General features: G+C 48.8%; 1 long non-coding RNA gene across 1 annotated transcript; it reads right to left on the bottom strand.

Moving 5' to 3' along the window:
- Positions 1 to 12,280: 12,280 nt before the first annotated feature.
- Positions 12,281 to 22,762, bottom strand: LOC102459499 (uncharacterized). The gene is made up of 5 exons (XR_012904422.2): positions 21,594 to 22,762; positions 14,865 to 21,064; positions 14,274 to 14,382; positions 13,113 to 13,291; positions 12,281 to 12,524 (listed from the first exon to the last, which is right to left on the bottom strand). It is a non-coding gene; the product is annotated as an uncharacterized LOC102459499 (long non-coding RNA).
- Between the last annotated feature and the right edge of the window lie 3,050 nt (positions 22,763 to 25,812).

Genomic DNA, 25,812 nt, shown 5'->3' with positions numbered 1-25,812 from the left:
CTGTTCTGAAACTTACTCAAACACCAGAAAGCAATAATCCTGTTCATACTGGCCAAGGCCTGCCGCTATGGTGCTCGTGGGTGCTGCTTCTCATCACTGTCTAATTTCTCATCCCCCCCAAATGACCCCTTGTCCTGCCTGTCTTCAACCTTGGCAGGACTGCTCTTTTCACACTGGAGTGAAAGACGTGTTTTCTATAACAGAGTGCCTCCTAAATGTCTTTAGGGCTCTTTAGCACCTTCCCCCACCCATACACAGTGACTCCATGAAGCATTTTAATGGCCCAACAGAATCATAAATCTGAGACTTTAAGGCCCACAAAGTGACAGTCATAACAGCACAGACCTAGGAGTAACCCACAAACATAAGTAAATAGTGCAGATAAGACAGGGGTGTTTGAGAAGTTTGGGGAACTATGCAACATCTTCCTCTCCAAAAGCCCTCTTTAACATGAGAGCTGCTAGATATGCAGAATGTACTAACTTCAATATTTGAAAACATTAAGTTCACTGCAGACTCCTGGCTGTAGGCCCTAAAATGCAGGCTGGATTATTGTGAAAAATTGAGTGTTTACATAATTTATTATCTGGTTTTCAATGAACTAGGACAGATTGAATTTCCATTCAGCATTCATCAGTGCAGGTGTACAGCCCTTTCTCCATTTTCTTTGCTGTCATTATCCACATCCCTGATGAGCTCCCCTCCAGAATTGATATCCAATTCATCACATATGGCAAGCTCTTCAACTTCATTTGCTTTTGATCTAAGACAGACTATCAATAAATCAGCCATTGAACTCCAATATACGGACAACTGTGCCATGTGCCCACCTCAAAGATGTTTGAAAAATAGTTTCTCTGAGGCACACAGCCAACTGGGCCTCCCACTCAACATCAAGAAAACTAAACTTCTCCTTCAACAGGCTCCAAATTATCAGAACCCTGCTCCCATAATTCAGGTTAATAAAGAGACCACAGAGAAAGTTGTGCATTTCCTTGATCGGCAGCCATCTGTCGCAGAAAGCTGACATTAATGAGGAAATCCAGCACGGCCCTAAATGTGCTAGTGCAGCTTTGGGATGCTTGAGAAAACATGTCTTTGAAGACTGTGACATAAACAAGCATGATAACACAGCACAAAGCTGTTCCCTTGACAAAAACAGCAGGGACCTAGCGGCCTTTCCTTTTGTGCCTTTTCACTCGGGCTATGTCTAGACTGCAGGCTTCTTTCGAAAGAGGCTCTTTCGAAGGAGCGCGTCTAGACTACAATGCGCGGATCGAAAGATCGATCCGCTATTTCGAAAAAGAGCGTCCAGACTGCCGGACGCTCTTTTGAAATTGAAAGCCACCCGGAACTGCTTCTGCCAGGGCATGGGGGCAGCATTTCCTTCCGGGTGCTGCCTGCCTGCCCTTTGCAGAGACGCGTGGTGAGAGGGACGCTCCTGAACACCCGTTGCTCTGCTCCTGCAGCTGCCTTTGCTGTCCCTTGAGGAATTTTGCAAGGCATTGCAGTGCTGCTTTGGAGTGCTCAGCTTCCTGGGACACCCCAGCAGCTTTTTTCTTGTGAGGTTTTTCTGCTTGCAGACCCTTATTTGTGGCATGGAGCCAGAGCTGCCCCTGGGCAGGCGATGGCCCCACACCACCATACTGCAGCTGTTGCTGCATCTTCGTGAGACAATCATGAGGCTCCTTCCCGAGCTGGACCCAGACCAGAGGGACGAGGGGTTCCCCCGTCCGGCAGCCACACTGCCCTTGCCTCCGAACTTTTTCGTGGACAGGTGTGTTTGGAGGTTTGACACCAGCTCTGACTGGTGGGACCGGCCCGTGATGGAGATCTGGGATGACCAAGACTGGCTACGGAACTTCCGCATGAGAAAAACCACTTTCCAGGAGCTCTGTAACTGGCTCGCCCCTGCTCTGCAACGGCAAGACACCCACCTGCGGCCCGCCATCCCCCTGGAAAAGAGGGTCGCCATTGCCCTCTGGAAGCTGGCAACCCCCGACAGCTACCGCTCCGTGGGACACCAATTTGGCGTGGGGAGATCTACTGTCGGGGCCGTCTTGATGGAGGTAAGTCATTGTCTGGGGACAGTCACAGTTTGGGGTGGGGGGAAGGGAGACTGTCAGGAAGGGCCAAGTGGAGTGGGAGTGGGAGGGAGCTCCTCCACTCACCCTGAATTGTGGGGGGGGGGGAGGTTCTTGAGACAGGGGAAGCAGACATTCTGAAGGTCACACTGTGTGTGTGTGTGTGTGTGTGTGTGTGTGTGTGTCTCTCTCTCTCTCTCTCTCTCTGAGACACACACACACACACACACACACACACACACACACACACACACACCACACGGGCATCAGCCTGAGCATGACAGGTTTCCCTTGTGCATCACCCACTGTGCACCCACCTACCTCCCCCCCCCCCCCCGGGTGTGACACAACCTCACTGTACTCACCTGCTGCTTCCTCTCCTGCGCCAGATGACGCCTGGGAGGCCTCTGAGGTCTGGGTGACTGGCTCCAAGGTGGTGAGGGTCGCTGTCTCCTCGCTGTCCTCCTCCTCCTCTGGGAACATGTCCCCATCTCCAGAGTGCTCTAGCTCCTGCTCTGGAGCGTCCACCACGGGGTCTGCCAGTCCAGACTGTACGAACCTCCGTGGTGTGCGTGCTTCTGCACTGCCACCCAGGATCTGGTCCAGCTCGGGGTAGTAGGGGCAGTAGTGGGGGGCTGCCCCAGACCGGGAGCTCTCCTCCCTGGCCTTAACGTACCCCTGGCGCAGCTCTTTGACCTTTGAGCGCACCTGGTCCTGGGTGCGGGGGTAGTGGCCCTTCTGGGCCAGGGCTTCAGCCATGCGGCCATAAATTTCTGCATTTCGCCGCCGGCTTTTGAGGGCCTGTAAGGCCTCCTCCTCTCCCCACAGCTCCAACAGGCTCTTTATCTCTGCGCCGGACCAGGATGGTGCCCGGCGCTTGGAGCCCTTGGCTGGGTCCCCAGAAGGCTCGGTGGAATGGCCAGGACGGTCTTGGGGCTGGGACATGCTGCAGCAAAGTAGCCGTGTGCTCTGGCTCCTTGTCTGCAACAAGTGTCTGTGAGGGTGCCTGTCCCTTTAAGGAATGGCTGCAGCCAGGAACCACAGACATGCAACCCATGGCCCAGATTGTCCACCAGGGCTTCTTCCTGGAGGCCAATTCTTTCGAAAGAAAGGGCTCCCCCCGTCCACACTCACGTTCTTTCGACGGATCTCCCTCGAAAAAGGCGTTCTTCCTCGTAAAATTAGGTGTACAGCCGTCGAAAGAAAAGCCGCGTTCTTTCGATTTAATTTCGAAAGAACGCGGCTTGAGTCTGGACGCAGGGGAAGTTCTTTCGAAAAAAGGCTACTTTTTTCGAAAGAATCCCTGCGTCTGGACACGGCCTCGCTGGGGAAAATGTATGTTCCTTCCTTTCACCCCTGGCTGCATTGTGAGACATTGTGTAAACATGAAAGGGGGTCAATTTTAATGATTTTTTGAGGAGTCAGATTTTAAAGCTGAAATCTAATTAGGTTTGTCAACTGATTGTTACAGCCAACATACCATCAATTCAATGGACTAACCCCTCTTTTACAGAGCCCAGGGAGCATTGACTTAGTAGTTTTAATGCTGGGTTCCTTTCAGATCAACTTTTAACTTGATCTGTATTCCTCAGATTAGGTCACTTGCTTATTCTGAACCAGCAAGCAATTTATTAATTCATCCAGAACAGTTGGCCATTCAAGTGTAGGCACAACTAAAGTTCTAGGTATTGTACACAATAGTCTTGAAAGTAATTATCACAGAACCTCTCTAGAGTTGAGTCCAAGCACTTATATCAAGGAGCATTGCAAATTACTAAGATATTTTATTACATTTACTGACCATAAATTAAATTCCTAACACTTTTTGTCATACGTTCAAGGACACATTTGTCTTCCAGGTACCTTTAAGACTGGGGTTCCTACTCTTCATCTAGATTGGACCAGAAGGGACTAATTTAAATAGTCAGTGCAATTGCTTAAAGCAATTTCATTGAAATTTTAGGCCAATTTGCATAGAATTAAGTTAAAATCTAAAATATGGTTACCTGAGAATTTACTAGATAGAGCAGATTTATCAAGAGTGCCCTCTTGTTTCTTTAATAGAAATAATTAGGCTAAACACAATCTCTGAAATAAAATTGCCACATAATGAGATTGAAGTGAGACCCTCCAGAGGCAAGAGGCAGGATTAAAGATGAAATGGAGGGGTTTCCAGGGCCCTTTCTATGTCCTCAGCTGTGTGGAGGGAATCCCATTGTTCTCACCATGTTGAAGTATATCCCAAGATGGAGTTTGTCATATGAGAAAGTGACATAACTGAGTCATGCATGGTTCTTTGCAGGTGGAGGCCATGGCTCACATTCCAGATGGCAGGAAACACCATTTGGTGTAGTTAGATGCCTCCCATCCTTCATTGTCCATTGTTTCTTGAAGGGCCAATCAACCTGAGTAGCCTTTCCCAGATATGCCATCTAGCTATTCTGTGAGTGTTACTCTAGGAGCTAACATTTTAATTACACACAGCTAATGTTCATATCTTCACGTACGCAATTGATACATGCACACATAGTATAACCATAACCAGTGACCCATACATTTTACATGGCCCACTTTGTGCACAATTTGTTGCAAGCATATAACAGTGTTTGCAACAATGATTTGTGAGGACATACCCTTATCCCATAAGATCACATTAATCTTCCCAAGAGGTTTCAGTAACACCAAGTTAACTTCATTCTTGTAAAGGAGGAAATCCAGTTCCTTTACCCAGGCTCCAAGCATTGGTGTATAAGCAATGAAATAATTTTTCTGCCTTAATTTTGTCTTTGACCTCTTGATTTTGTGCTAAAAGATGCTCGTTTGCGCTCTGTCTATAATAGCAATTTGTACAAGGGTTCATGTATGTGGCTATGCCATAACCACCCATTTGTCCACTATAAGGGCTTGTGCGCACTTCTGCTTACGTTGGGATAACTTATGTCACTCTGAACAAGCCACCCCCCAAACAGTGAATGTTATACGAACATAAGCACCAGTTTGGAAAGTGCCATGCTGGAATAAGAGCTGATTCTGCCAATGTAGCTACTGCCTCTTGTAAAGATGGTTTATTAGGCCGACAGGAGAGCTCCCTGCTGTCAGCATAGAGTGTCTTCACCAGACATGCTATAGCAGTGCAACTGCACCACTAGAGCTCTTCTATTGTAGGCTGTCCCTAAGCCTTTACAGGACAAAGGAGAGTTGGTGGGTTACAGAATGTTGAAAAGAGCCGTAAATCTACATAAAGAGCCATAAATTACAGTAAATCCCTGATTTCTGTGTCTAGTGGATTTATGAACAAGTTTCCAGGCTTGTGGGGTTTTTTTAAGGTTTCTAAAAAAAAGTATAATGGGATCACCAGGTCTCGCTTCTGTCTCAGTTATTTGTGCTGGTCAAACCCCCTGTGCAGTTGAGTCCCAATGCATCTTACCAAGTAGCATACAAGCATATTACCTGCTCCCTGCCTGCTTTCATTCTGTACTTTTCTTTCCTGTGCCTCCTTTTGGGCACTGACTAATTGCTTAAACAACCTTTCTGCCTTGCCGTACCCACAAATTAGACACAACCTTGCATAGTCAGCTCCAATCTGCTTTGCCTGGTTATTAAATCCATACACGATAGAGAATTAGGTATAAAAACTCAAGTCAGCACTCTTCACAGCAGCTCCAAAGACACTGGATGATGGCTTAGTAAAAAAAATCTGTAACCCACTAAACTGCCTTAGTCCAATGATGATAGAGGTGTTAACTGCCCACTTAACCATGAATGGTCTCCTGCAATATGTTAGTCCTCATCTGTTTCCCCCTCATATTTAGCAGGGTACTTTTCTCAGATGCAAATAAGAGTTTTGTAGAAGTTGGAAAGCTTGTTTTTCACCAGCCAAAGTTAGTTCAGTACAAGATGTTACCTCAGCTAATTTCTCTGTAACATGAAGTGGTAAATAGAGAGAATTTTTAACTGCTCTTTTAATAATGGAGCTGCAAGGGTAATAAACTATAAAATAGTGTAGGGTAAATATAAACTTTGGGAATTTCCAATTTCTAGGATAATTTGACGAGAATTTCTAGAGCTCCATAGTACCAATCAGTTGATCTAATAGATAGTGATTTGTCTATTACAGCTCTCCAAGGATCATTTTGGACTCCAAAACATTTCTCAACCCTTTTAACTTAATTGACCTTGCTTTACCCAATTTTCTGGCATTGATTTGGGTTGACAAGATAGCTTTTGTAGCTAAGGATATTATGGAAGAGTTATGTATATTGACCAAACCAAACAGTCCCTATGACAAAAGATAAATGGAAAAAAAATCAGACATCAGAAATGATAATACACATAAACCTGTAGGATAAAATTTTAACCTTCTGGTCACTCAATCATGGATTTAAAAGTACCCATTCCTCTACCAAGGAACTTCACTAACAAATTACAGAGAGAACCTGCAGAACTAGAATTCATCTACCGATTTAACACTGCTACCCTGGGATTGAATAAAGACATTAACTGGCTGGCACATTACACAGCCAATTTCTCCTACATTTCTACATCAAAAGCTATGTATGGAATACATCCATCCCACTTCATTTAACATGAGTACTACAATTGACACGTACTTCTGCTATATATAATCTTGGTTTCTGTTATTTTCACTCCAATTCCATTGATGAAGTGGGTTTTTCCCACAAAAGCTCATGAGTCTATGTATTTAGGTTAGTCTCAAAGGACACGTCTACACTGCAGGGCAAAAGTCAATTTAAGAGACTCAACTTCAGCTATGTATTGCATAGCAGAAGTTGAAATAGCTTAATTCGGCTTTTGGTGCGATCTACATAGCAGGAAGTTGAAGGAAGGACACTCTTCCTTGAAATTCTCCTACTCCTCATGAAATGAAGGTTACAGGAGTTGGAGCAAGAAGTCCTTTATCTCGACATTATTTCAAAATAATGGCTTGCTGTGTAGACACGCATTTTGTTATTCCAAAATAACACTGTTGTGAAGACGTACCCAAAGGTGCCAAAGGACCACTTGTTTTTACATTTAATACAGACAATTCCGAAGTTTAACAATGGAAAACACCGTGCTACGATTACCCTGTGCTATAGTTCATTGAAAGAAAGCAATAATATCACTTTGCATAATTCCACTCTGTTCATTGGAAAAAAAAATTCAGAATAGAATTAGTTGCCAATCAAACCATGCAATGTAGATTATACTGTACAGTTTATATATCTCTTGTCTGGTGCCCTTGGAACCTGTCTGGTCCTAATCCAGGGAATTTGCTGGCCCCACTGCACACACAACTCCACAGATACCAGGCTGCTCTCCTGCAGCCCCTCTGCCTTTTCCCCGAGTGTCTCCCTATGTCCCTTTCCTTGCCCTCCCCTGAGCTTGAAGACTGCAAATGAGCTATTTGCACGCTGGGAGGGAGGAGGAGGAGTTGCTGAGCGCAGGGCCCACAGCTTTTCCTCCAGCCCAGGAGCACCCTTGGGGACGCTGGAACACAGGTGTTGCAGGCGGAGAGAAATACAGGTTATAGAGTCCTACCTGTATTGCCAGTTTCATTACCTGGTTACTGTTACAGAAGTACGTTGGGAAATGAGTATCTGTTTCTTAAGACTGTGCTTATGACTTAATGCCCATATAGTTTGCCCTTGTTGGGCAGGAAAACTTTTCAGTTTTGTGTGTCTTGCTCTGCCTGATAGAATGCTAGTGGAAACTACTGACAAGATGGCATGTACCTGTTGACACTCAAGCAAGATTTTAATGCGTTAATTATTGTGGTGCATGCACAACATAATGTAGTTCATCAATGTATAGATGCAAGGGGTCCTTACTGTTACAAATAAAAGGTTTGTAATCAATCTATTTCTTAAGACCTCAAGTGTTCTGACTTGTGTACATTTAAAAACTGACTCACCAGTGTATGTACTGAAGTTGAAGTCATGGCCTCACTGAACTATATAATAAAACTTGTGACCCTCAATACATCAAGGATTGAATGAACCTCAAACTTCTGAGTGCATGTTTGGCCAGAGTATGTACAGTGAAATGCTGCAATTAAAGGTTTATATTCACACTTCAAGGCTATTGAATGTGACCTTGTGTCAGCCGACGGTCAGGGCAGTGAGTCCCTTATGACCGGCTGAAGTTCTTTTAAATTGTGCTTGGTTCTGTTACAGCAACTGAAGGAGTCAGGTTAAAGCTTAAACAGTTACTATTTTATTGTTACAGGGTAAACTTAGCTGTTATCTGTAACACAGTAGTAGCATTTAACACAGACACTACAAAGGACAGGACAGAAATTACACTAATAAGTCACTTACAGGTACCATGAAACCTTTTTGGTTCTCTGAGCTCTTATTAAATGCATGCAAAATACACATAGCAGGTATATATTCTCACCCCTGCGTTCCAGACTTGGCGTGGCCAGCGTCTTTCTCTCAATCCCTCGGGAAGAAGTAGGGCGAGGTTGGGCGTCCCACAGACCTCGGGAGACAATCAATACCTGCCAGCAGGTATAGATGATTGGAGCTCAAATAGGGTGGGCTGCTGAACCTCTTTTTATACCCCTTGGGTCATGTAGGCTTCTTCCTGGGCTCAAGTGGCCAATTAGGAAAAATGGCTTTGAACGCCAAGTTTCCCACGAAGGGTGCAAAGCATAATTTACACCTGGGAAAATGCAGACAATGGGCACCTCTGGTATGTGATGGGCGAAGATTCCTCTCCTGGGACAGTGCAGGCGTGTCAATTACTGGTACTAGCCATCAGGGCGACGGGAGGCCCCGGGTCGTCAGCTAGCCCATTTACTGTCTGGTTTCTGTTTATGGTAGAGTCAGGGACAGGCAGCAAACCTGTGTTCCCAGGGCATCAAAGGCTGACTGCCTTTCTCTTGCTCTCTGGGGGGGGGGGAACAAGATGGGGCTCGTGGAAAAACAAGATGGGGTTTTGTGTCTGGCTACACCTTGCTCCACCAGGGATGCGGCCATGCGGGAGCAGATTACGGCATTGCGGTGCTTTGCCCGGGGGTCCTGCAGGGCGCAGTCCTCATTCCACAATTCCAGCAGGGTTTTTTATTTCTGGCCTGCTCCAGGTGGGGGCACGCCTTTTGGTCCCCCTCAAAGAGTCCTGTGACCCCTGTGGCTGGTCCATTGAAGGGCCAAGGCAGTCTCGGGGAGCTTCCTCTGAGGACATTGGTGGCTGCAGCAGAGCTGCGTCCTGAAGAATCCTGCTTCTTGCCAACTTGCAGCTACAAGGCTTGTGCAGGGTGCCTGCGGCTTTAAAGGGTGCCAGTAGACAGGAACGATAGAGTTCTGAGTGAGTTGGCTGGAGTGGCCCAAAGACCACCATTTTTTTTCCCTGGAAGCCAACTGTTGTGCAAAAACTCCTATGGAGTGTCCACACTTGCCTTCTTGTGCAATAGCTGTAGCACTAAAAGCAGTTATGCTTCAGAAAAGGTTTACCTACGGTGGAAAAAGCCCTCTGTTGTGCCATTTAACTGCCCATTTAATTGTGCAAGAGCTCATTTGAGGGGTGGATGATCCCCAGGTTTTTGCACAAAAACAGCTGTTCTTGTGCAAAAACCTTGTAGTGTAGACATAGCTCCTGAGTTTAAATCATTCTGTGTCTTAACTCCTGGTTTAACTCGCCCCCACAAAGAAAGCAGGCAAAGTACCTTATACAATTCAAATTCTAGAACTCAATTTCAATTGGTTCTCCCAGTTCCCTGACAAACACCCTTGCTAGCTACCTGAGTTTAACCCCTTAGTCACCCGATGCCGGCCAGCACTTCTCCTATCCATTACAGAAGCTGAATCAGCTCAGCTCTGAGAGGGCTCAGCTATAAGGACGTTGACAGCACCCAGAAACACAACCCCCAAAAGGGACCAAAACACCAAATAAATTTTCTTGCTCTGTTTAAAAGTTTTAAGTTCATAAGTTCACTCTTTCCTTAATAGAGAGATACTGTTTCATTAATAGAGCTGTTGCTCCCCCTTCCCCTCCCAGTAACAATTCATTACACTGTGTTTGATAATGAACAAAAGTGATTTTAAATATAAAAGTATGATTTAAGTGTTGCACGTGATGACAAAACACTCCTGCTAAAGCCTAATACTATAAGAGAATTTGTTACAAAGCATGATTTCTCACCCTAGATCTTATTCCAGGTGAAGCCTTTCAGGCCAGAGCAGATATCTTTCCTGATCTGGGTCCAGTTGGCCTCCTCCTCCTTGTTGGAGTTCTTTGTTTCCAGGTCTCTTCATGAGCAATCATTGTTTATTCCCCATCACTTCAATAGTTCTTTGTTCAATGCTCCCCATTTCCCCCTCCCCTGGAAGAGTGCAAAATTCAAGATGGATTCCAGCACCAGATGGTATTGTCACCTGTCTTTATGGGACCAAGCACAATACAGGCTTACTGGAAAAACAAGAACATTCACAGATCATTGTCTTGGGCACCAGGCTATTAAATAACTTGAGTAGCAATAATGGCTTTAACTAGAAGAACTAGATTAATAAGCAGGTTTACACTTCATATTTCTAACTTCACATTCAAGAAAGATATGTGCACACAAATAGAATATTCAGGGCATTATAGACTCTTCAATAGGTTACTTGCCCTATTTTGCATAAATCATATTCAAGTTATCCATATTAATATTAAAAAACATAATTTGATACAAAGGTGACGCATGGTGACAATCTGGAAATTTTGCTTCAAAGCCATAGTCAACAGGGGGATGTTTTTGTTGTCATGTTCATTTAGATTGCAAAGAAAACATCATCAAGAAACTCATCCAAATTACTTCCAGTATCACCAGTCAACTTCTGCAATGCTTTGTAACAAATTGTGATTGATTATTTTGGGGGCGGGGAGGGAAAGTAAATGTACCATCCTGACTGATTATACATAATCAAAAAGGCAGAAGAAGGAGGCCATCACAGTGCATTACAATGATTATTTTTCATTTTACATGTGATATGGCAAAAACTTTCCATGTTGACTTTGCAAATTTAGAAGCCAGTTGCTTTTTCAGTGATGGTACATTCTACTTGCCTTAGTACTATAATTTTCCCACCCTTAAGATTGCCTTTTGCTGGATTTGTTTTTGGACAACTGTACAAGGGTGTCCTTCTAACCAACCCTGTCTCGGTCCTTTAGTTCGGTGGCGTCGGTTGCACACACCGGTTCACCGTCAGCCTCCCTCTGGTCCCACGAGAGAATGAAAGTCTCAACGAAGGGTTCTCGTTCACCTCTCCGCCAGGCGGTGTGGGGTAGGAGGGCCTGGGCCTGGGCCTGCCCTCTCTCACAGGCCCCAGCCCAGGGCCCTAAGGACAGGCTCTCTCGGCGTCCTGTCTTGCTGGTGGGGGATGATCCCGAAACTCACCAGCCCACCAGCAAGTCCTAGGATGCCCTGCCCTGGGCTGCTTCCTACCCTGCTGGCCCCACTGCTCCTCCACAGCTCCTCGTTATCCCTCCTGGGTTCTCCTTTCTCATCCGTGAACCCTCTCTCCTTACCCCCATTGTTCCCTTTTCCGCCTGCCCTTATCCTCCCTCCAACTCTACCTCCATCCCCCCTTGTGCTCCTGGCCCCTCCCTTTGATTTTCCCCCCTTCCGTCACTCCCCCACGACATCACCCCTGACTTGGGAGCGGGGCGCCCCGACGTCACCCGCTGAGCTGGGGGCAGGGCACCCCAACATCACAGGCATGCCCCGGCGCGGAGCATCATGCCAGTGTCCGGCTCTTGCGCCTGTCAGCTGTGCAGCTGCCGTGAAGCAGCGTGCACAAGGGGCCGGCGCCTCCTGGCTCACCCCAAGGAGCGCAAGTGCTACCGCGGGGTCAGTGTGGGGCGGCTCAGTTCTGGTCGCGCCAGGTCCGCTCGCCCCGTCACAACAATCCATTGATTTGTGAGTAGTCTGGGCTTGTTAAAGTTACATTCTATTGCTATTTCTTTGCAAGTATCCAGGTTAAACTGAATGAAAATTAGCTATGCCTTAAACTCAGGTGCGACGACAGAAAGAGAAACCCTCCATTTTTGCGACGGTTGCGGTTTCTGTCATGCATGCATGATATTCTGTGCTACTGCTCAGGATTTGCTACCTGGTCCATGGATTTCTAATGCTGAGGGATGGGGTTCCGTGGTCCTAAACACTCACACTTTGTTCCCTCCTTGATAATGGACTCAGGGGATGCTGGTGTTTTGCCTTTTATTTTTCATTATACACAAGGACCCAAATACTGAAAACTATTTTTCAAATTTTTAAAAATTTATTATTTCATGGGTATCTAAATCTATTTACTCTTCTTGTCAACTTTCTGAAGAAGAACTGCACTATGAACATTTTTGGCACTTGTATTCTGTCTTATCATTAATGATTTCTTCAGTGGTTCCTTCTGGAATGCACGGCATATGTGCCCACCTCTTGCAGGAATCACACTGGACCTTTGATAAGTGACAGTTGAGAAAAAGAAATCACACAACTTATAATGTAACACATACTTTCCACGCACTCATGCTATTCCTTCCTCATGTAAGCATTTCCTAAGATATTCCTATCACAGGTGTTGTCTGTCCCTCAGGCAAAAATTTTTTACAATGGTCCCCAAACTATATTGAGGGACATGTATGGAAAGCTTTGCCTCCCTAAACAGTCTGTGCCCAGCCCCAATTCTGCCCCCTTCTAAATCACACGCCCTGACTGCCCACCTCAGAACTCTGACCCATCCAACCACCCCCGGTCTGCTGCCTGTCTGTCCAGTGGGACCCCATGCCCCTTGTTCAACACCTCCCCCCCCCCCCCCCCCCGCTCCCTGCCCTCTGAGCAGCAGGACTGGCAGCAGTGCTTCATGGCTGGAACGAGCCATTACACCGTGCAGTGCAGTCCCGCCGCCTAGAACGCTGGTGGCACGGTGAGCAGATGCGGCAGAGGAGGGTGGTCAGAGCTGGAGGCTCTTCCATGACCATGATCTCTAGGGCAGGGCAGGATGGTGCCGCATTCCAGATGTGTTCTGCGTACCGCAGTTTGCTCACCTCTGTACTACAGCCATGATGGAAATGTTTACTGTTATGGAATTTGTTGAAAATTACACAATCTTAAAAAGATTGACATGTGTTTGATACAATTCTGTATCATCTTTCCATCGTGCATTCCTCACTTTGCTTTTCACAATTGACCCGATTGCAATATATGCAGAAATCTTCTATGCTTTCTGAAAAATAAATACAGCGCAATGAAATGCTGATTCTGTTACGACCAACACACGTTATTGGTTACTGTAAAACTGTTAAACTAGTCACTGGTTTGAAGCTAAATTTTTTATTTTTGTTGAGTACTATTTTTACAAACTAATTTCACTGCATCTGGATATAAAATAAACCAGTTTATTTATTTAACTGATCTAACAATAGTAACGATTCTCCCAATCTAATTTTTTGGGTAGTTACAGATATTGTTCAATAGTCATCATTACATAACCAAACCTGTGAGAGACCCCACTTTAGGGCTATTAGGGTGACGGTCTGTTACGTCACATATTTCCACTCTTCCGGTTATCTTCATGTGCCTGCTGAGTTTATAGAACATGGGATACAATTGTTACCTGACTCCTTCATTAGAAGAATTGCTATGTGTCTTTTAAACTCAGTATTTGCCTTCTCTGATATGTCTACAGAACTGATGTCTTTCAGCTGCAAATACGTTTCTACAAACTAACAACGCTTCTGTTTAGAAAACATTTTATAATTACCATAGATGAGAGTGTGCTGTGACAGTACGATGGTAAGAAACAGACACTGGTTCAGTCATGTACATGGCTGACCATACAGTGCTGCTGTAGTAGTGCTTTCTCCTTTCACGTCACTGCCCCCTTTACATCTCCCATCATCTGCGGCCCTGCCATGGGATCCGGCAGGGCCACCAACAGTGGGGGAACAAAAGGCAACCGGCAATTTAAAAGGGCCTGGGGCACCTTGGCACCACAGCATCAGCTGTCAGAAGGGGATTGCTGGTTGAATCTGGCCCTCCAGCACCGCACCTTCCGCCCAAAACAACAGCACTTATGAAGTCCTAGAGCCCAGCCCCCACACCTTGGCAAGGATGCTGTTGCAGTGCAACCAGTATTCTTTTGCATTTACTAGCACCTCTGCTAATGACACACAAATAAATAATACAGACAATTTTTTCTTACTAACCTTAAAGATGAGTGGTCCACAGTTGTGGCCATCAATTTGTCTATTATGCCTAACAATTTGACTCTTCCAATTTGATGTTGAGTTGCTCTTTACTCCTTTGATGAAGTTTCTGAAATATTAATGGAAGCCATTAGTGGACTGTACAGAACAGCTTTTTTTTTTCAGTTTCTGTTCATAGATAAAAATGTTTGTTAGCTCTCTGTAGTTATTGATAGTCATGACTTATTGCTCATTTACTACATATATACATACATATATACACACACACACGAACACAATTGCTTTCAGATTTCTCTGTCACTATTACAGACTATATCACCTGCTGTGCTGTGCCCCATGTGGATAACACCTTCGCAATCATGCAACATGCAACTGTCTTGTGTCCAAATGCTATGAAGTAGTAAGCCATAGTCAAATCCCAGAAGCTCACTCCTAGTCCATCAGTAAGCACATTCAGTACAAGCATATGCTCTTTCAATTTTTATTTGCAGCTAACAGGAAGATATTACTCTCACTATTGTTACATTCCTGTAAAATATTTACACAGTAACAGTGTAGGATCACTGTAAACACAAGTATCTTAAAATTTACCTCCAGTTCCTAAGAAATTTTCTTTCATAGCTCATCTCTTCACACAATGGATCAATTATTAACAGTTCTTGTGTCTCCATCAATGCTATCTGTAAGTTTAATTACATGTACAAGTTAGGTTGATAATGTGAGAATTTAAGCTATTTCATACTGACTTAGCCAAAAAAAACCAAACATTCATATATTATTCTTTGTAATCACTAACACAAAGTAGAAAAGCATATTGTGAATTCAATGATTAAACAGTTACTAACTGCACTTGTTCATGTAAGGTTTGCTACAATTTCACATTAACTTGTGGTGTTTAAGAAACACAGCTCTCGGAATAGCGACACTCACATTCCACTTTCATTAGCATGCACTGAACTTACCGAAAATACACAGCAGAGGCCATTATACCACTGCCACCCAGCTGCGTTACCAACCTCTTACATAATACCACTTTCATTCACCATAGTCCAGAAGTAAAATAGAAAGCATCTTACAGCAAGAACCCAATGATTTGTTGCGTTGTAAAGAAGTAATATTATATCATGTTGAAGAAATCTGCTCTGTAATTATTTTTAAAAAATTAGGACCAAAATTAAAGTTGGCAGATAAGCAAACTATGACAAGTAGATTACACGGTCTTTCTGAATTTCTTTACATGGATTACTATTACTGTAGGCATTCCACATGAAACCTAGCATTGTCTTTTAAAATTCATAGTTATTTGGACTGTCTGACTTAAGAAGGTGCTCTGCTCAAGCTATGTATGAAATCTTGTTAAAATTTACTTTCGATTTCAGTTCTCTTTGTCTGCCTAACAGAATCTCCGTGGCAACTACTGCTGAGATGGCTTCTACCTGTTGACAGACAACCAAGTTATTACAGCAGTAATCATTCAGTATTGCACATAAATAACATAATAGGTTTCAGAGTGGTAGCCGTGTTACTTTGTGTTAGCAAAAATGAGGAGTGCTTAGGGTCTCTTAGACACCAAGTCATTGTGGTGTGTAGGTTCTGGTGGGTGGCAATTAGGTACGATCACCCCCTCCCAGGAGGGTGGGGGGGGTTAGCAAACCCTGCAGTTGTCACCTGTCCCTGCGGGGTGGGGCCTGAGCCCACAGTCCAGTCTCCTTTCGTTTGATTGTCACCTGGTTCTAATGTACACCTAAGCTGGCGCTGCCCAGGATTGAATGCTCCTCAGGGGTGAGGGTGAGGGTGGGGGACCCGGGGCCCTAAGCGTTGGGGTTTGCTCGCGCCCCGACGCGGTAGACGGGGGGTCACTCCTGCCGTAACCCGTCTACCCACAGATGCCAAAGGGGCCCTGCCCTGGGATTCTTCCTCCCTTCCCCTGTACCTTCATTCTGCCACCCCAGTTCTCAAAGCCTGCCTCGGTTCTGGAGTCCGGGTCCAGTGTCGCTCTGATGAGGCCCTGGGAGTCTGTTCTCTCCGCCGAGTCCGGTCCCTGCCAGGTCGCTCCTTCCAGGGCCGGCGGGGCGGGGTCCAGTCACCATCTGAGCCGGGACTCGCCGGCAGTGGTGCCCGTCCTGAGAACCCGTAGATTGAGGCCGGGCCGTCTGCCGGCCTCGGTGCTGCTCGGGGTCCGTCCTGAGCTCGGGGGGTCTCCTCCCTCTCTGCGAGGAGGCTGCCCCCTCCCTCATTGGCGGCGAGCCTTTTTAAACTGGCCCGCCGCGCTGGACGCTGCCCGGGGCTGCTCCTCTTCCGGCAGCGTGCCGGCTTTCTCGGCTGTCAAGCTCCGCCCAGCCCCCGTGTAGCGTGGTCTCCGGGGAGGGACCAGCATTTCCCCGCTGGTGCAGGTGCGGAGGCTGAGCGTGGCCCCGCCAGCTTCCCCCGCCCGTGCCAAGGCCGGGGGAGGGGCTTGGGTCTGGCCGCCGCTTTCTGCAGCGCGGCAGCCCTGGCCGTCTCCCGTGCGGGTCGCTGGTGGCCCGTCACCCCATCCCCTTACGGTAGGGTCACCCCCCTCCTCATTTTGCTCGAACACCCGTGGGAAAAAAAAGTCAGTGTTCTGATGCTTTGCCCCCGCTCAGTACTCTATTTCAAATTGATAGGGCTGCAGTGACATGTACCACCGCGTAAAGCGGGGGTTAGAATTTTTCATGGAATTCAGACAGACTAAAGGTGCGTGGTCCGTAACCAGCTTAAATTTATTTCCCCACAAGTTGTTGTACCTCAACATCTTTATGGCCTATTTCATGGCCAATGCCTCTTTCTCGACAGTCGCGTAATTCTTTTCTCGGGGTAGGAGCTTCTGGCTAAGGTACAGGACTGGATGCTCCTCGCCATTGTACTCCTGGTCCAGGACTTCTCCTAGTCCACACTCGGACACGTCTGTACATAAAAGAAATGGTTTCTCAAAATCAGGCTGTCTTAAAATCGGGGCTCGGATTAGTCTATGCTTCAATTCACGGAAGGCCTGGTCCGCTTGGGCTGTCCATTGGATTTTGTTAGGATTTACGTTCTTAGTTAACTCCATCAATGGGGCCGCAATTGTGGCAAAGTCAGGCACGAATTTGCGGTAATAGCCCGCAAGTCCTAAAAACCCTTGAACCTGCTTTTTGGTTGTTGGGGCCGGATAATTCCGTAAGGCCTCCACTTTTTCCAGCAGCGGTTTTAACCGCCCCCCCCACCCATGGTATAGCCTAGGTAGGACACCTCCCTCTGGGTGAAGTGGCATTTCTTGGGGTTGGCCGTGAGCCCCGCCTCTTGCAGGGCCCGCATCACGGCCTCTAGGTGTTCGAGACAGGTTAAGCTATAGACCACAATATCGTCAATATAGACCACCGCGTAGCCCCTAAGGGGTTCTAGCACCTGGTCCATGACTCGCTGGAAGGTTGCCGCTGTTCCATGCAACCCGAAAGGCATTCGCCGAAATTGAAAAAGTCCGAACAGGGTGGTGAAGGCAGTCTTCTTCCTATCTCTGGGGTCCAGCGGGATCTGCCAATATCCTTTTGATAGGTCCAGTGTGGATATATACCTTGCCCACCCCAGGCATTCTAACAATTCCTCCACCCTGGGCATAGGGTATGCGTCAAATTGCAATATGGTGTTGACCCGCCGGAAATCGATACAAAACCACACGGTTCCGTCACTTTTGGGAACCAGCACTATTGGGCTCCTCCATTCACTCTGAGACTATTCGATCACGCCCCCCCCCCCCCACTGCTTCATGGCCAGTACTTCTTGGTGGACCATCCCCCAGACCTTCCTAGGGAGGGGCCTGTGGGTCTCCCGTACTACTCAGCTCGGTACGTATACGGTGTATCCCTACCTTTGCTGTTCCTGGGGCTGCTGTCAAGATGCGGCAGAACTGCCGTAGGAGTACTTCCATCTGCTGCCGCTGTTCTTCCAAGAGTTCAGGTCCCAGGGATAATAACTAGCCTTCCTCTGCGCAATCCTCCCGGGACGGGCCTAAATCCTCTTCGCATTTCACGGGTGCCACCAGGAGCCCTTCCCTTGCCACCCACTTCTTAAGGAGGTTAACGTGGAAGATCTGCGTATCCCGCCTCTCGGGAAAATGGAGGATCTCATAATCTACGTCTCCTACCTTGCGGATCACCTCATAAGGTCCCTGCCATTCCGCGAAGAGCTTGGACTCCTTGGTGGGCAAGAGCAGCAGCACTTGATCCCCCGGTTCGAAATGGCGGGCTATGGCCATCCGGTTATAGTAATGGGCCTGTCTGGTCTGAGCCTTTAAGAGGCATATGCCCCAACCCGCTGCAGCCGCTCGCAGAGTTGCAGAATGTACTGCACCGTGCCCTGGCACCAGGTGTTCTGTGTTTCCCAGTCCTCTTTTAGGAAATTTAAAATTCCCCACGGCTGGCACCCATACAATAGTTCGAACGGGGAGAATTCCGTGGAGGCCTGGGGCACCTCCCGGATGGCAAACAAGAGGGCTGGTAGCATCTGATCCCAGTCCCATGGGCCTTCTTGTACAACCAGTCTGAGCATCTCCTTCAAGGTGCGGTTAAACCTCTCCACTAGCCCGTCCGGCTGGGGGTGGTATACGGACGTTCGGAATGTTTTTATCTGCAACAGGGCACACCAGTTCTTTCATCAACTGAGAGGTTACATTCGTGCCCTGGTCGGTTAAAATGGCTTTGGGGAATCCCACCCTCGCAAAGATTTTGATTAGTTCGGAGGCTAGGGTCGGGGCCTTAGTATTGCACAATGGCATGGCCTCTGGGTACCTGGTGGCATAGTCGATGATGACTAGCATGAACCGATACCCCAGCCGGGAGGGTTCCAGGGGCCCCACCAAATCCAGAGCTATCCTCTCAAAGGGAACACTGACGATGGGGAGGGGTACAAGGGGGGGCCAAAGGCACCCTACCCGAGGAGACCTTCTGGCAGTTGGGGCAGGAGGTGCAAAAGTCCCGCACTGCCCTATAGACTCCGGGCCAATAAAACGCTGCAAGACTCAGGCCAGCGTCTTTTCACGTCCCAAATGCCCTGACCAGGGGGTTCATATGGGCCAGGTCTAGGACCTCTCTGTGCCAGCCCTGGGGAACCACCAGCTGCCTTCACCCTTCTTCCCCTTCCCCGGCCCCCGTCAGTCGATACAACCGGTCCTCTATTATCTGGAATCATGGTCCCTGATGGCCCCCTTCAATCTCCTCCAGGCCTCCTGTTTGCTCCCAAGCGTATCTCAAGGTCTCGTCTCCCCGTTGTTCCTCCAGAAAATCCGGGGCGCCTGCTAGCCCATCCCTGGGGTGTCCCACCAAGGGGGTCGTTCATCTCCTGTCAGGCTCTTCTGAGGTCCGTGGGTGGACATAGCCTTCGGTCACGGGTGCCTGCTCCCTCAGTCGCTGTCCCCCGGGTGTGCCGGTGCCTCCCTGTAGCAGCCTAGAGAACCCGGGCCAATCCCTTCCCAGCACTATCGGGCATGGCAGCACGGGTGCTTTCCCCACTCGCCATATCTTTGCCAGCTGGCCATCCGCCAGGTGTACCCACATGATGGGGTAGGCTCTTACATCCCCGTGTATGCACTTCATCCAGACGGTTTCCCCGGTGGCCGGGGCGTCGGGAATAAGGTCCTCGTGGATTAAGGTAAGCGCAGAGCCGGAGTCCATGAGGGCCTTCATGAGCTTCTGTCTGAGCCACATGGTCACTGTTGGTCGCGGCTGTTCAGGCGGGGTTGGCGGATGTCCTCCCTGGGTTGCCTGACTTACGGTGCAATCCGTTAGGGGACAGTCTTGTTTGAAATGCCCTTCCTGCCCACACTGGTAGCAAGCATTCCGGCTCCCCATCCTGCGGCCCTCCCCCGCTTTCTCTTCGGCCTCCCTTTTCATCTCCTGGTAGCTGTCCCCAGGTTTGCTGGGCCACACTGGAGCTAACCGGCGCCCTCCCCCAAAGGTAGGCCTAGGGGTGCTCTTGGGTGGGACTGGCTCGCCCCCTCATTCCCATGGTGCATCCCTCGGGGGGGCCGGGCATTGACTCGCACCGTTCACCCACCTCACCTCCTTCCGCGTTCAGATGGGCTTCGATGAACGAGAGAGCCTTGGCCACAGTTGAGGGCTGGTGCCTCTGGACCCACTTCTGTACTTCCTGGGCTAGAAGGTGCACGTACTGCTCGAGGATGACCGCCTCAGCGCCGGAGCGTTGCTCGGGCTCCAACCAGCGCCATGCCCATTCGTGCAGCCACTGCGCGAAAGCCAGGGGCCGTTCTCCGGGTTTAAACCGCTCGCGACGAAATCGCTGCCGATAGGTGTCGCTGGTTATTCCCAGCTGGTCCAGGATGGCTTCTTTTACTTTCCCATACTGCAGTGCATCCTGGGTCGCCAACCCTCAGTAAGCCATTTGTGCAGGCCCCGTTAGATAGGGAGCCAACAAGGTGGCCCAATGGCGCTCTGGCCATCTTGCTGCGGTGGCCACTCGTTCGAATGTCATTAGGTATGCTTCGGGGTCATCCCCTGGCCCCATCTTGGTCAGTCACAACGGGAGGGAACTGAGGCTGCCTTCGCTCTCCTCTCCCTCCGATATAGGTCCTGCTGACCCTCCTAGCGGGCGGGCCACTTGTAGCCATTTTTCATGCTGTGTGGCCAGCTCTTGGATCAGCAACCATTGCTGGTCCTGGAATTGCGTAGCTTAGTTGCTGGATCATCTGGGCTTGCTGCTGCTGTTGCTGGCGCTAGGTTTCCCCCACCCAGTCCAACAGCTGTTGTGGATCCATAGCTCTGTCACTCAAACTCCTTCCCCTAGGTAAAAAATACTTTTTGATTTGGGTTCCGGCTTAGGGGGCCGTTGCCCACATACTCCACCATGGGTGAGGAGTTTGGGGGGCAATCACCCCCTCCCAGCGCGAGAGGGGGGCTCAGCGAACCCTTTTGCCCTCTGTCCGCCAGTATCCTGCCTCGGGCCCCTGCTGGTAAGCCCGGGCAATTGGGTGCAATCACCCCCTCCCAGGAGGAGGGGGGGGCAGCGAACCCTGTAGTTATCACCCGTCCCTGTGGGGTGGGGCCTGAGCCCACAGTCCAGTCTCCTTTCGTTTGATTGTCACCTGGTTCTAATGCACGCCTAAGCTGGCGCTGCCCAAGATTGAATGCTCCTCGGGGGTGAGGGTGGGGGACCCGGTCCCACCCTCTCTGAGTCCCAGCCCGGGGCCCTAAGCGTTGTGGCTTGCTCGCGCCCCGACGTGGTAGACGGGGGGTCACTCCTGCCATAACCCGTCTACCCACAGACGCCAAAGGGGCCCTGCCCCGGGCTTCTTCCTCCCTTCCCCTGTACCTTCATTCTGCCGCCCCAGTTCTCAGCCTGCCTCGGTTCTGGAGTCCGGGTCCAGTGTCGCTCTGATGAGGCCCCGGGAGTCTGTTCTCTCCGCCGAGTCCGGTCCCTGCCGGGACGCTCCTTCCAGGGCCAGCAGGGTGGAGTCCAGTCACCGCCTGAGCCGGGACTCACCGGCTGTGGTGCCCGTCCTGAGAACCCGTAGATCGAGGCCGGGCCGTCTGCCGACCTCGGTGCTGCTCGGGGTCCATCCTGCGCTCGGGGGCTCTCCTCCCTCTCTGCGAGGAGGCTGCCCCCTCCCTCGCTGGCGGTGAGCCTTTTTAAATTGGCCAGGCCGCACCAGACGCTGCCCGGGGCTGCTCCTCTTCCGGCAGCGTGCTGGCTTTCTCGGCTGTCCAGCTCCGCCCAGCCCCCGTTTAGTGTGGTCTCTGGGGAGGGACCAGCGTTTCCCCACCGGCGCAGGCGCGGAGGCTGAGCGCAGCCCCGCCGGCTTCCCGTGCCGAGGCCGGGGAAAGGGGCTTGGGTCTGGCCACTGCTTTGTGCGGCGCGGCGACCCCGGCAATCTCCCGTGTGGGTTGCTGGCGGCCCGTCACATTTCACAAGGAAAACAAAATTGGATGAATTAATTTATCTCAATTATTCCCATTGTCATCAACCATTTTCTCTAATGCTCTGTAAGAAATTATCATTGAGCTGTTTCTTGGGGATCAAAAAGCACACGTTTACTGTAGACTGAAACTGATAATACATAAGCAAACATGTGTAATGATTAATAAAGAAATACTTTCAATCTAAAACATTGATCTTGAAGATTCATTAGTGAATTGCATTTTCTGCCACAGCAGACTCTACTTGCCATTATGAATGTAATATTGTCACCCATTCACTTACCTTTTGAGGGTTTTATTAGCGTTTTCAACCAAGCCATTGGTTTGAGGATGGTACGGGGTGGAGAAGCTACGTTGTATTCCGAATTTTTGCATAGATACATATTAAACTGGAAGAAAAGACGTTACATCATTAACTTAAATATAGAATTGTCTTAAGGACTGTTCCTATGCCTATTTGCCATAATTATTGTACAATTATCAATTTTAATAGTCCATCTTTTAATACTACTATTGGAAGCAACTTTATTGTTCTTTCTACTGACCAATAGGAAGACGACCCTGAAAATTTTTAGAGCAACTGTCACAGTGACTAACAGCATTTTCTTAAAAAAAGGATGTTGATTGTTCTTGAACACTGGTTGAGAACACTGTGCCTTTCTTTTATAGAAATCAGAAGTGCCCTGAAACCCATGTTCACTGTCAGCTATCTGAGACCTGATGTTTAGGTTGAATAGATTTTGAAACCAATCTGTAAAAAAATTATAACCTTATTATTGAGATTATTTTAAAAAATCATTACCTTATTATTGAATTCAGGTCCACGATCGGTCAGCATCCGCTGTGGTAATCCACATATAGTAATCATGTTGTACATTTTCTTTCCAACCACAAATGCTGGCTGACTTTGAAGTGCATACGCAAACAGATATCTTGAAACATAATCTATGACTGTCATTATATACTGGTATCCCTTCTTTGTTACTGGTAATGGTCACATTAAATCCATTCCCAACAATTCCCAGACACGAGTCTTCTATAAGTCAGGGTTAACAGTAAGTCATTGTACAAGGGGGGACCCCCACCGACCCCCGTTTCGGGGTCCTCTGACCACGTCCCGTGTGGGCTTGATTCCCACTCAGTGTCTAGTCTTCCCGCTTTCAAGACGGGGAATGCGGGTTGTCGGTCGTGCCTTGTGCAGCCGCACGGCCGGTCACCAGCTCACACGTTTCTCCCCCCCTTCTGGAGGGGGGGAGGGAAAGGGGGGCCCGGGCCCGCCCTCACTCACGGGCCCCAGCCCAGGGCCCTAAGGACACGGAGGTATTTAGCTCCGGTCCGGCTGACGGGGCTCCATGCCGAAACGCGTCAGCCTGCCAGCTCCAATGAGCTCTGCCCTGGGCTGCTTTCTTTCCCTCCTCAGGCGCCCTTCCTCCCTCGCCTAGGGGCGGTCACCTTGGGTTCGTCCGTCAGGCTGGCGTTCGAGCGTCCGTGTGTCCGCACCTTGCTCTGGGCTGGCTCCCCAGCCCAGAGGACTGTCGTGGCCGGGCTCAAAGGGAGGTGGTTTCGCCCCGACCTCCGCCTCTTTGGCGACAAGCCCCCTCACGGCTGCCGCCTGACTCCTCTCTCCCCCCCTTGAGCGGACGGGGGTCCATCTTAAATCTCCCGCCGGGCGTCCGCCTCTGCCCACGTCACCGGGCGGGCGCCTCCCCCATCGCCCGTCTTGTCTCCCCATTGGCCGGCTCCCCTGTCACTCCAGGCGGGGAAGTGCTGCCCCCGCTACCGCCGCGTCGGCCGCCACGGCGCTACCGCTTCGGGGGGGGGGGGCGGCCGGCTTTCCCTGCCCCGGCGCGGCCCGCGTGCACGCCGCGCAACCCCGGCAGGGCCCCCCCCTTACCCCCAGGAAGGCCTGCTCGGCGGCGCCCCAGGGACGGGCGGGGGACGCCCCGTCACAGTCATCCTTCACATTTTTCTCACACAAATGTATCAAATCTACCCATAATTTCACAATGTAATGTGGTTTCAACAGAATCATAATGAAGAGATTTCTTTTTAATAGATATTAAAAAGTAAGGAAGGAAATATAGCTACCCTAGCTACTATTATTATGGCCTCTGGAATGGATCCCGGACTAGAGGGAGGGCCCGGGCTCATCCCTCTCCTCCACGATTAATCACTGAAAATGGGAGACAACAGAGACTGTGCAAGGGAGGGTTGCTTCTCCTCATCTTCATTGCTGGCATATGATGACACTGGCCCAGGAGGCTGTGACCCTTGCCACTAGAGAAATAATGGCTACATGGAGGCTAACAGATAGCCTCTGAGGCTATCAAAATCTGCCCTGAAATGTGGGACACACTGACTTAAGGACCTAGCTTTGTCACAACTGATAAATGTCTGATTCAAAAATGCACCTTTATGCTTCTCAAGGTGGTATTCACATTAAATTCCTTTCCCTGTTTCTGGCAAGTCGGACAGCGCACAACCTAGTTTGAATGGAATAATATGATCACATTAACTTTTCATTATATAAGTAGTATTCCAAGGGAACAGAGTTCACCTTTGCACAGCTACTATATTTTTATATTTATTTTATAAATCATGAACTTGTATTTCAATAGTCAATTACCCCTTAGAGGATTGGGTAATCATCACTCTCAAGGTGACACATCATATATCTATGGACTCAGCATGCTGGGTTTAACAGCAATGTCACACTGCACCCTCATGTGCCTGTGGACTCAATGGGATGGATAAGCCAGCACTTTAAGATGCCATCCTCATATGCCCCCCGGTTTGGCGCCCCCCTCCCCCCTATCCCCACTGTCCTAGCTCAGGAGGCTATGCTTACAGAGGTAGTTTGGGGTGGGGGAATGAGAGAGAAAGAGAGGGAGGGAACTCACCACTCCATGGAACTGTACACTGATCAGGGTTCGCAGATGGTGAAGGTAGCTGTGGGTCCCGAGGGTTGAAGAAACACACAGCAGAAGCCACAACACGATCAGAAAGGAGATGGTGTTGCTCTCTCAATGAAGCTTATCCAGTATAAAATTCAGAAATCAGAAAAGTTTCTCCAAGGCAAAGGAAGAATGGGGATAGGAGAGTACCTGTAACATAAACAGAGGTGTGACAAAAGGGAATGATCACCCCTGAATATGGGTGTTCTTCCTTAATGGAGGTCACAAAGCAGCTAGGCAGTGAGTATTTTGAATGTCAATAGGATCATTACTACAATTGGTATGATACTGAATAATGTCGGTGTGAGCAGGCCTGGCTTCTGTATCATCTTGATCTGAGATTCCCCATCAAGCAGTGCCTCTCTGGTTTCGGTATACCATAGTTCAGTGCAGTTATGGCTTTGGAATAGCTGGTCTCCATTCTGTAGGCTAATGATATGTCCCTCTGTCCCATCTTCAATGTGAATGAGGGTGGGGTGTTTCATTACTACTATCGCCACTGTCTGAGGCATTTTAGGTGTGTCTTCATGGCTTTTTCATTGCTTTGTCTTTAAATCTAGTAGAGGCCTGAGAAAGGGGTCTGATTCTAAATGAAGGTGTCTCCCTGGCTGGCCAAAACCACAGGGCTGACACGTGACCATGCTCTGGTTCCACAAGAAT

The sequence above is a fragment of the Pelodiscus sinensis genome, chromosome 1, assembly GCF_052426305.1.
Source record: "Pelodiscus sinensis isolate ZL-2025 chromosome 1, ASM5242630v1, whole genome shotgun sequence".
NCBI lineage: Eukaryota > Metazoa > Chordata > Testudines > Trionychidae > Pelodiscus > Pelodiscus sinensis.
This window is presented reverse-complemented; position numbering and strand designations above follow the sequence as displayed.